At 39.3% G+C, this 12,878-nt stretch overlaps 1 protein-coding gene across 2 annotated transcripts in view; it reads left to right on the top strand.

Annotated features, from left to right (window-relative positions):
- The first annotated feature begins 878 nt into the window (after nt 1-878).
- plppr1 (phospholipid phosphatase related 1) overlaps nt 879-12,878 on the top strand; it is an 80,341-nt gene continuing 68,341 nt past the window's right edge. For both annotated transcript variants that reach the window (XM_033976334.2, XM_033976333.2), the window contains exon 1: nt 879-1,018. The gene's annotated coding sequence lies outside the window, so the exon portion shown is untranslated. The remainder of the gene's footprint in view (nt 1,019-12,878) is intronic.

Here is a 12,878-nt window from a genome sequence, read left to right on the forward strand (position 1 = left end):
CAAGGAAAGAAAAGGTCCACAGACTTTATTTACTTATTGACAATCAAGGCCTCTACGTGGTCTCCAGTGTTCAAGTTCAAGTCCAGGTCACATCAGATATATTTATATGCTGTCAATTAAAGGTGTGCTATGTAAATTTCCTAATTGTCTCCATGTTCCACAGTATGGCGTTAAATCTGTTGTGCATATTTCTTTTTTGCGATCAATTTTTCATTTTTTGTATAATAACAAAATCAAGATAACAAAAACAAGATTCCCCCTCCCCCCACAAAAAGAGAAAAAGGAAAATAAATCAAATTAAAGCCTTAAATTGTCATACATATTTCATTAAGTGTTTTTACTGCCCAAAATACCTTGTAAAACACGCATAAAATTAAAATAAATTAAAATATTTGCCTTTTTTAATTATTTAGTTTTCTTCTATTATGCGTGGTAATTAATTGATTAATACAACACAATATAAATAAATGAACCAAATAATTAATAGATTATTTGACTATCAATTTGCCACATACATTTGACATGTTTCTTAATGTTTTTATGCACTATCCTAACCTGACTTATCCTTATCTGACTAAATACACATTAATAACAGAGAACACAACATTTATTATGAAATCTATTCATTTTAAATCATGCAAATCGCGTGCGTAAAACCCTTATGCATCCACCCTTCCGTAAAAACACCTCGCCGGGGTCTCCAGGCCAGTCCATCTGGGAATACCAACATTATAGGGACTAGCCTTTACACACGGAGCCCCTACATAGAATTAGGTCCGCTCCACTAGAGGCGAGAGTGTGCGCCTTGTCTCCGCCCCCCGACAAGGCAGGCACAGCATCCATCCTCATGCTCCCTCACGCTGCTTGATCCCCAGCGCAGACCAGAGCGGAGCCGTGGAGCCCATGGAGTAGTAGTAGCGTAGTAGTGTGGGGGTGCTCGCGTTTTCTTTCACCCTTCTCCTGCCGCTTTCTTTAATGGATACGCATTTTGAGTGGAATACAGCATCATCACATCGCGGTAAGTGTCCGGGAGTGCACCGTGTAGAGATTCGGTTGTGGAAATGGGAGGAAACGAGGCTGTGTTGCTATTGTCTGTTGCAAGTTCGGACCGTAATCAAGTCCCAGTGCTACAAAAAAGCCAACGTGAAGCTTCGTGTGCGTACGGTTTGGAGAGGAGACGTAAATTACAGCGTGGTCTATGTTAATGTAAAGGGAATGGTGTTTTAACGAGCGTAAAGACGAATCGATGTCGGTGTTTGGATAGACACCTGTCTCTACCAGCAACAGTGACCGCCCTCCTGCACAAATCCTCCATCATTTGCTTACAATCCTTAGCAGTGTATCACCACTACGATACCGTTTATTCCATGCGGGCTCATTCACTTACACCCGTGCGTAATTTTCACCCATTTCGCTGCTTAAACGTAAAAAAAAAAAAGCCCAGTCAAAATTCGCGTCCTTCTCCCCGCCCCCCAACAACACAGACTGGCTGCTCACTCGCTCCCCTCGTCAGGCAGCCCCCCTCTTTAGACGATGCCTTTCAGATCACTCACAGATTGAAATCCCCTGGCTATTAAGACGCAAAAAGTAACCTTGAGACAGACCCCGGTTTTATGGCGTTTCCCCCCCCTCGTTACGTTCTACACAAACCGTAGCCTTTCATAGGGAATAACAAATGAATGAATGAAGTGCAGCTGGATTAAGATCGTCTACACACATGGAAGGCGTATTTGCACTATTGGCTGTGCGCGCAATCCATCATTTCAACGTTTTATTAAAATTTACCTTGTGCAATTTGGCTTTTGTTGAAATATTATTAATCCATCCATCATCGTCATGTATGTGTAGGGTTGTGGCCATTTTATCTCAAGACACTCCTTGTTTTAAATTAGAAATTGTAGTCTGGAATGTTATTTGATACGTATTTTGAGGATTGAGGCAGCTCCAATTACGCATAGATACAATTGTATATGTACTATATTATAACAACTAGCTATTATTATTTATGGGTTTTTTTTCAGCCAGTATATTCACGGGAGTCAGAGAAAACCAATGAATATACTGTGTCACTGTTGCCATGGCAATTAACAATTCATAACAAAACATTTTTGAATGGTGAAAAGCCCTTAAAATGGCACCTACAAGCAGAAAGATGAAAACCCTGAATGCATTATTTAGTCAGATTGTTTAAGGCAAATGTGGTGGCTTTGGCACAGGTTGGTGGTTTGATCTAAGCTCTGACCAATTCATATTGCAGTCCTTGGGCAAGACACTCCACCCATTTGCGTCCCTTAGGTGTAAGAGTTTGTGAGAGTGAATGGGATAAATGATTGAAATTAGCCTTCTACAATCCTATCCCCTGTATAAATAATGATCTGAGCATGAGGATAATCTTAATATGCATTTTAATTGACTGATTAAGTCTAGTGTCCTTTTCACTTTTCACAGTTTTTCTTTTGTAAAATTCCATAATGCAAATTCATTATAATGATCGTGTAAGTGCCAAGCTGTAGTTGCCATATAATCAGCTGCGTATGCCTTCTCTGCTTATGTAATGTATGCATTCACCCCATAATTTACACTATATTTGCATTTGAGTGAGTTGTGCATATGGCAACCTTAGCATGTATAATGATGTGAGAATTGAGTCTTAATAGCTGCTTGAAAGTCTTAGCACCAGAAGCACTCATTTAAGACCAAATCTTATAAGACCTTATAAGACAGTAATAGCCTGTGCAATGTACATTATAAAAAGTGGGACATTTCACCCAGTGGTTCAGAATCACTCCTTAAGATTTCTCCTCCTAAAATATTTATTACCCATTGAAGGCTCCAGATAAGGTAGTCCTAACCAGTGTCGGCACAATCTGGAGATGAGTCCCTGGGTCCCCTACAGAGACAATTAAGTATTAACCTGACCTAGACACGAGATTGTGTTGATGAGAACGAGAAAAAATAAGATTCTGACATTATGTATAGTAAATAAATTGTGCGATTCAGTTCATAATTTTGGCCTAGTCATTTTTTACTTGGGCCCACTTTAATTAAATAATTAATATTTTTTGTAGTTATTGTAGCAGTGCTTTTGGAACTACAGCTTCTCAAGAAACCTAACTTTCCAACATCCCTTTTCTTCAGTCATGATGTAGACAGATAAAACAACATCTCAAGAGAAAATTTTTCTCATGTGTGCACAATCTTGTGACAGTTTTGTCTTGTGAAATCTTGTGGCATGAGATCGAGATTTTGTCTCATACCTATTATCATTCAACACATGATAGATGGAACAATAGCTTTTTGGGGTCTAAATTCATCGTGGGTGCTTTTTCTTTGTATTAGTGGGGAAATGTTGGTTCATTGTAGATACAAACTAACTACCTAAGTGTTGCATATTGTTATGTATTTATTGCAGTTAATTTTTTTGTATCAATAGTATACATTCAGATTACTTTTTGGACATAATTCCGCTTTGTGGTTTGGTTTTAATATTATCATTTATTGTCTATATTTACTTCAACAATATATCGCATTTTAAAATTTGTTTTTGTGACAGGCCTATATATGCTGTACAGGACATACTGGTTTTGAACATAAAAGTTATTTGTTTTTATGTCCTCTTCCTTCCACGCATGCTTTTTTCTTACAGTTGAAACAGCACTTTTGATGTTCTTGCTCTCTGTTGGTGAGCTCTATAGCCTAAGTTTTGCTGTGTTGTTATATATGGCAGGTGTAGCTGGGTACTTGGATGTACTACAGCAGAGTGGTGCTTTCTGCTGACAGATGGCAGGTGGCTGGGCTTCAGGTGAACCTTTGCTTGGCTGTTACACAAACACACATACACATACAGAAGTAGAGAGCCCACTAGCAAAAATGCATTGTTCTCTGCTTTGGCATAAAACTTATAATACTGCTACTGTGTTATCAACCAGAACAGATGCTACGAGTCTCATATTTGCATTGCCACTATACAGGAGTCAGGTTTTGCTGTTACCATGTGGGTGGGGCATGTTACATCTGTCAGAGTTTAACGCTATTGTTTTTGGAGGATTGCTATAAGCTATAGGGCTGACCAAGTTATGATTCATTGGGTTGAAATTGGTCAGTATGTTTTCTTGTTATTCTCTACTCTGTATCCAGTAAAGTACCATAGCTTTAATAGAAGTAATTAAACTAACTTTACCTATTCTAGTAAATTAGTAAATTAATTTCTTCTACAAAACATCATATTAATGATGAAGACATATATAACATATATAAAAAACATATGTACAGTCATATAGTCATATTGGATAGACATATCCATCCATCCATTTTCTTCCACTTATCAGAGGCCAGATTGCGGAGGCAGCAATCTAAGCAGGGACTCCCAGACATGTCCTCCAGCTCCTCCGGTGGGACCCAAGGTGTTCCCAGGCCAGCTGAGAGACATAGTACTTCCAGCGTGTCCTGGGTCTTCCCCGGGGCCTCCTCCTGGTGGGACATGCCCAGAACACCTCCCCACAGAGGTGTCCAGGAGGCATCCTAAACAGATGCACGAGCCACCCCAGCTGGCTCCTCTCAACGTGGAGGAGCAGCGGCTCTACTCTGAGCTCCCCCCCATATGACTGAGCTCCTCACCCTATCTCTAACGGTGCACCCAGCCACCCTGCAGAGGAAACTCATTTCAGCCGCTTGTATCTTGTCCTTTCAGTCGTTACCCAAAGCTCATGACCATAGGTGAGGGTAAAAAGGTAGATCATAATTAACATCTAAATGTGTTTTAATAACCCCTACCATAGAAAACATGAGAGGTAGGAGGTGTAGAGGTGGATTGCAGAAGAGATTTATGGGCTAATTTTGAGGGACAATAACCTGTCACTGGTCCTATCTAGTGTATTAGATCCCAGATGGATTTTTGGGCCAAAGCCAAGATCAATTCAATGAAGTTGTAAATGGCACTTACCTATATGTTAGCTCCATGCAATGGATCTGCTGAATTTGCCGTTGCATAACCATTTGTTTAGCTGTTAACATTTGGCTATTTTGGTTAATCTCTGCTTGCTTTTCAAAGATGAATATAGTGTAATGATCTTATATTTTGTGATTAGCTCAGAGTTGACACCTTTTGTTGTTCTTGTAAATGTTTATGTGTTGTTGTTAATGTAACTGCTTTTGTATGTGACACTTTGTTTCTTTGGCAACAAGTTGATATGGAGGTTCTATTTGTCAGTTACTGATCTGTTTTGGAGACTGGCTCTCGTGAGTTTAGACTGCTGTTGTTTTGCTCTTGTTTTGGCATGGGTTACGGCCTATGTACCTTTTGTGTTCAGAAAATAACCCATCAGAAGAAATTTTGTGTGTTTTCTTACACGCGAATGCTACAATACCCTGATGACATATAAGCACTGACTGACATTGTTCCATGATCACCAGATATTTAGGATACTTTGAGCCCTGTTGTGGACATTCTTGCTCTTGTTATTCTTAAGAGTCTGAAGTCACCCTGACATCATGCTGACTGGTTACTCATTACAGCACGTGGTAACTCGGACACTAGTGACATCACAGGAGGATATCACCTTCACGGTACTGTACATTAGTGAGATTAAACCACATATCACTCTATATATGGCATCATCAGTATCGTCATCACCACCTTTATAACATAGAGGAAGCTGTGCAATTAATCACATTTTAATTGAGATTTTGTCATTTTTAATTGTCAATGATCAGCTTGGGGCTTTTTAATTAAGAGGTAATCCTCTGTCAGTAAAAGGATATACTTAGAGTTAAGACTTTGGAGGAACAAATTCTTTTTGTGTTAAATGGAGATTAAAATGTGCATTGTTTATTTTCAGGGAATACTGAAAGCCATTTTTTGCCTTTAATAACACAAAATTAAATTAAATTAATCAATATGAGTAAAAATGCACATGCTGGATGCCTACGATTTTTATTGATTTTAATCGAAGTCAGAGCAGGAACTGCTAGTCTTTCAAACAGGGAAACCTCTATATCATATTTTAAAAGAGATTGTTAATGCCCTTCACTTTGTATAGATATGTAATCTCAAGTTTAATTGTTTGAATTAGAATCAAATTTTTTTTTACAAAGCCAATTGTTTAATTGCAAAATAACCCTGCTTTGTAAGTAAGAATGTCATGAGTAAACTTATTTCATAATAATCCTCATTTTCATAATTTTCCAATTTTTCAAAATCTTGATTATTAAAACACAAATGAATCTAATTACTTTGATTAATTGCCCAGCCCTTGTTCAGACGTCACTATGATTTGTTAAATCCAGCTGTCGCTCACTCAGAGCCTTACAGAAGTATGCAATAGGAGAAGTGGGTGCAAAAAGGTGAATACGTTTGTGCAGACAGCTGAATTAAATAGAGAAATATGAACCACAATATGACGATAGGACCAAAAAAGCAGATTGGCTTTTTATCACTGTATCACCTGGACCTAATTGTATTCAGTCACAATTCCTTCACACATTGACCCAGACACTGTGTATGGCTGAGGGAGGAATGCTGGCGTGCTGGAAAGAGAGAGAAGGAAAGACAGGGAAGAACATGCAGACTGCACAGAAAGGTCAGAGCACAACAGTGAGGGGACAAATGGCCTTCTGGCTGCTAACCTCTCCCACAAAATGCCACCCACACTATTAAGTTCATAAATTAGATAGTGTGGTAATGCTTTAGTAGTAGGAGTAATTTGGTACTCTTACTTGCTAAATATTTAGTGTACAGAGGAATACTTGGTTCCACATCCAGACAGCCAGATGCTGTGTCTGTGGACCGGGTAGTCGAGACACCTGTGTTCGACTGCTGCCTAGTTCTCTTCGCACCCGATACCTATGAGACCCTCTGCTGGTGGTGTGCCCACAGGAGGGCGGACCCACGTCGTCCTTTCGGGCTGAGCCCGGCTGGGCCCCATGGGCAAAGGCCCGGCCATCAGGCACTCGCATTCGAGCCCCAACCCCAGGCCTGGCTCCAGGGTGGGGCCCCGGCTGCACCATACCGGGCGATGTCACGGTCCTTGTTTTTCTGCTCGTCATAAGGGTATTGGGAACTGCTCTTTGTCTGACCCGTCACCTAGGACCTGTTTGCCATGGGAGACCCTACCAGAGGCATAATGCCCCAGGCAACATAGCTTCTAGGATCATTCGGGTACGCAAACTCCCCCACCACGATAAGGTGGCAGTTCAAGGGGGAGTCACACGGGAGGAGCTCGGAGTAGAGCCACTGCTCCTCCACGTCGAGAGGAGTCAGTTGAGGTGGCTTGGGCATGCATTCCGGATGCCTCCTGGACACCTCCCTAGGGACCGCGGCCCCGGATAAAGCAGAAGAAAATGGAATGGAAAATGGAGGAATACTTGGTGAGTTACTCAAAAGTAATGATGTATCATATCCCTGAAAATATTTTCAAGTTCATGTTTTGCTACTACTTCTTGCTCTGGCCGACCTCCAAGTTGAACATTTTTTAATAGACAGTTTGGTACCACTACCTCTTCATGTTGTTATGAATTGTTGTGCATCTAGGCTATACATAGATGCAGTAAGTTTATTTTGGCATCTGCAATTTACCTTGGTAAAGCTCAAAATGCTCTGTTCCACCTTGTGATGACATGAAGCGGTAGTTAACTGCTGTCTTTTCTCTTTTGTTCAGCAGAGATTTGAAATTCCAGAGCTGAAATTATCCAACTGATTCTAGTGAAGATGTTTAAAGTTTAAAAACACAGTGGAGCACTTCCTGTTTTACCACATGACATGATAAGGTGGGACAGTTTGAGAAGAACATAGCCTAAATATGCAGGGTTTGTGTGTTAAACATGTGTGAATGAAACAAAACACAACACAGCATGACAACATAGATCAGAAAATAGTGTAACATGGGCCCTTTAATAATATAATGGACATATGTCAAAATAAGAGCTAAAGGAAAATTATTTTTTTAAATCCTACATCTCCACAAGTTAATAAAATATCCAATATGCTTATTTGTTGTCAATTGGCCATTTGAATTAATGTTTTCTACAGTCGCTGTTGCAACACTGGAATTATCCCATATAAAATCACATTACAGTTATGTCTTTATTTCGCTTTATTAACAGAACAGCAGAAATTGAAACAACCCACGCATGCGCTATAGATTATAAAGACCGTGACACATGTCTTATGTTTAGTACTTCCCCCCAGACGCTATATCCACTAGGGGGTCTGACCTTTGACCTTCAGTTTGATATTTACCGCCCGGCCCACTCCCCCCACAGAGCTCCAACAGTGATCACAATAGCACGTACACATACCTACAGTTAGCCTAGCTCCTCACTCAGCCCCTTCATGCTTGACTGATGTCAGGTATTTGATTACTGTGAGATGAGGCGGGGGGTAGCTCTATTAGTGCTGTGGGGGTTTCCTGATGGAGCAGTGGATATGTGACCGGGACGTCCCACGGGAAAGCTCCGGCCCGAGGTAAGAAGGGCTGGGTCTCTGGAGAATAAGCTGAGCGTGCTGATACATACAAGTGATATGGAGACAGAGCATTAGAGTGAGCAGAGGGGGGAAGAGCAGACAAGAACTGTACTCAAGTGTAGTAACATTACTTCAAATACCGTTACTCAAATGGATGTACAAAGTGGTGCTTGAAGTAGAAAAGTAAGAGTAAACATGTGTTGTACGGGGTAAACTGCTCAAGAATAAATGAGTAATAATGTACAAAATAGGATGTTAGGGATGGGCGATATATCGGTTCAAGCATCGCATTGGCCGATGTCGGTACTGATTTTTCGCTATCGGCATTGTCTGATATTAATACTTGATACAGATATTCAATACTAATATTTTTTTACGATATTTTTTCATTCTCTCTGTGACCTTTTTGAACAGACTAATGAGTCAAATGATTTTAGATCTTATTAAAATGCATTGTTATAATTTTTACAAACATGAGAAGTTTATTTGTGTTTGTTACTTAAGATAAATCTGTGGGCCTCCCTATGAGTTTTAAAAGCTGGGTACTGGTATCAGTAAATATTGGTTATTGGCCACAGCAGATTGGATATCGGTTAAAAAAATCCACATTGTCCCATCTCTATATCATATTTTCAAAAGATGGACCAGAAAAGTGAGAAAAAATGAAACGGTATCTGAAGGAGTGATGCAAGAAACACAAATCTTGAAATAATGTAATATCGTCACTTACTTGCAGTGGTAAGACTAATTAATTTTACCCAAAAGTGTTACACTGAAAAATATATTACTCAAGTGGGAGTGAAAGTGCGATATCAGAAAAACATTCCAAATATTTCTTTACGTAAAAATTAACTCAAGTAAATGCACTTGAGTATATGGAATTATGTACCCATTTCTGATACTGTGATAAAAAAAAACTACTAAGACTGTAGTACTGCCAGAAAATGTGTACAAATGCATGACTGTTGTGGTCATTTGAAGTATGTTTGATAAATGAGTAGCCTGCTGAATTTGATTCAAGCTTTTCTTCCAAGACTTGAGTGTAATTACCATCCATGAAAGAACGCTAATGATGAAATACTCCAAACCATGTCCATGCGATCCAGCTGGCTCTGAGTGTTTGTGATGCTACACTGTTGACTATCATATCATCGGAATAACTAAATTACATGGTTCCTAATTTAGGAATGTTGGAATTCTCTGGTTCTGTATTGCTGGTTTGCATACAACACAGTGGGAGGTTTGGCACATTTCAGCTAGGGGCCATGTAGGGGCCCGTGTTTTGTTTGAGGGGCACAAGAGAGCTAGTCAAAGCATATTGTTGGTAATTCCATGAATATTCATAACCTTTCTATTCCCTATGAAACTAAGAGAGTAGGCATATTGTTTTAACCAGTTGCTGGAGTTTGGGTTGCATTGGACACAAAATTCAGATCCATAACATGTATGTATGGTAGGATTTTAAACCCAACTTGTCTCTTTACGAGTTCAGGAACTTGTCGCCTCAGTAGCACTTTTATTTGTCATGGCAGTCCTTATGTCCAAGGTCAGTGTGATTCTGTTATGACCATTTGCCATGTTGCAGCTCCAAAACCTCATATCAACTTGCGATAAACTTTACAGCAGCCAATCAGAGTAGCCGGACTGTGCAAGGTGTCGTTGCCTAGTGATGGCTCAAAAAGCTGTGGGACATTCATCATCATTGGTGCAGTGACTAGTATTCTTCTTACCTCCAGTTTGCACTGCAGAGATAATATACACGAAGACGGAAGACGGCAAGTGTGTGATGTGGTTGTCCTTCACGTGTCTTAAGATCTAACTGTGGCAAAACTGCAAGCTGTTGTAATGTCTGTTTTCTGCAGACTTTTTGTCACATTAAATAATTTGTCTTTGGTGACACAGTTTGATTGCTGAAATATCATGTGACTGTAAACTTGTAAAATAACTTAAAAACCACCTAATGACATTGAGGGGTGCAATTATTCCTTTTCGTCTCTGGAGAGTGTGGTGGACTGAACATGCGTCTTCCCTTAACCATGAGATATAAAGGGTAGCTTCGAGGCGTGCAGATTGTGGCATTTGAACCATTGTTCCTTTCCCCTTCTTTCTGTCTGTGTTACCATGTCCTTTTCTCAATGGGGTCGTTGCTGTTGAAGTAGGATTTATTGCTTGTGGTAATGTCTTCTGGGAGGGCTGGAGCACTATGCCGTCTACTTCTCTCTCGTGAAGTGGAAGAATGGGATGCATTTATCAGCCACAAAGTCCTACAAATGTCGCTGATATTGTAACACTATTTGTAACCAAGTATAGATCTGTTACACCGACTTAATGGTCCTCTACCTGATTTGAACCATGATTGAAGAACATGCTTAAATGTGCACTTTTCTGGTGAAGGGTCTGTCATCTGCTTGTCTTCAGAGTTAACATTTCTTTGCTTAGAATGTTTCACGGTATGGCATTAAACTTAATCCGTTTTATCAAAGTTACAGGACATGTTTAACAGGGTATTACTGAGCAATTGAAACAGTGAAATTTAATGCAAGATACTAGATATGTTTAACATTCCAGGCAAAGCAATCTCAGTGGAGACAGGAAAGTGCTGTACCTTTAACTTTGAGCTGTTGGCCCTTCCCTCTTAGTCCTGACTCTCACAATGATGCTGAACCATGACAGATAAACAGCTAGCATAATCAAGGTGGGCAGATTATCGAAAAATCAATAATATGAATTGCTTTTTGAAAGTAATGTAGCTTCCGGTGTAAGAAAACACATTTCTTCTGGTTGTTATTTGTTTATTGAGCACAAGAGTTACTGTAGGCTGTAACTCATGTCAAAACTAGAGCAAAACAACAGCCAGTCTCCAAAACAAACAAATAACTGATGTATAGAATCTTCACATCAACTTGTCGGCATTGCAACCAATTGTCACATACAAAAGCATTTACATTAACAATAACACATAAACAGTTACGAGAATCATTAAAGGTGTCAACTCTGAACTAAACACAAAATATCAGGTTTGAATATTGTGTATAGTACGGAGCTCAACAGTCCCACCCACTTCAAGTTCACTCTGGTTCCAGTACTTCCACTTTTCCATTTCCATTAAGAGTTCAAAGGCATCGCGGAGGCTAACCAGTGTGGGAACTAATATCCATAACGAGGTTGTTAATATAAGCCCCAAAAGCATACTTAAATTCGATTCAGCCCAGTGTTCAAATAACTTAGCGGTTTATAAAGTTTCAGAAACAGACTTTTTTGTATGTCTTGTGATCATTAGTTACAACAGAGGACCTAGTTTAGACCAATTTATTTGAAGACAACAGTTCTCCACAGGCTGACTATGCATGTGTATATAGACATGGGACGAGATTGAAATTTAGTGTCACGATTATTATGGCCAAAATAATTGCAATTAACGATTATATCACGATAATTTTTAAACTTATTTACAGTTTAAAATGTTATGGATATGATTAATTAGAATTTTAATCTTATGAATAAGTTTGATTTTTAAAGAACTGTTATAGTATTGTACTTTATTATCAGTGAAAACAACTACAAGCTAGCAAAGAATATTCTGGAAGAGCAGAGCCGTCAACTGCAAATTGGGGGCCCGGGTCAAGAAGTCTCACATGGGCCTCCCTCTAATACAAATTTATAGGACAAGAGGCCAATTCTGGGCCTTGAAACCCCGGGACAACAGACCTCTTTGTCCCCCCTGTCGACTCCCCTGTGGGTTTTTTTTTTTCTGCACATTCTGGTGATGTAATGGCGATTATCTCTGTTGGCAGTTAGCACAATTGTATAAAATCTCCAATGAACAATTATTGTTTACCATTTTTATCACGATAAACAATGTTATTGCTTATTTCCCCATCCCTATGTGTACATGGTTCATAAGGCTTATAGTTGAATAAAACATGGCTCACACAAGTTATTGAGTATTGAGTAAATGATGGATTAAATGATTAGTTAATGAAGCTGTGATTAAATGTCAGTAATTTTCTTGTGTGATAAAATATTCACAACCATTTTCCATCTTAGAAAACTCGTCACGTCATATGAATAACCCTCTTATTTTCCAGTCTAGACATTGTGCATGATTCGCCAAGGTGCTGGTTATAATATAAAACTTTGTAGAAATAAGTCTGACAAGTGAGGTACAGATTTATGCAGTGAATGAACATAGCTGATGTTTCTATTGGGGCCAAGACAGAGCTCTGACATCACGAACTCTTTGATCTAAATATAGGTCTCATTCGCAAAGGCATAAAAAAAAAAAAAAAAAAAAAAAATAAACAACTTCTCTACTTCCCACACTGAGAGATCACATATGCACTCATTACAAACCTCGCTAACATGTTAAAATGCATCCTCCGTGCTTATTAATTCACATTCATACATATGCATTAAG

The sequence above is a fragment of the Periophthalmus magnuspinnatus genome, chromosome 12, assembly GCF_009829125.3.
Source record: "Periophthalmus magnuspinnatus isolate fPerMag1 chromosome 12, fPerMag1.2.pri, whole genome shotgun sequence".
NCBI lineage: Eukaryota > Metazoa > Chordata > Actinopteri > Gobiiformes > Gobiidae > Periophthalmus > Periophthalmus magnuspinnatus.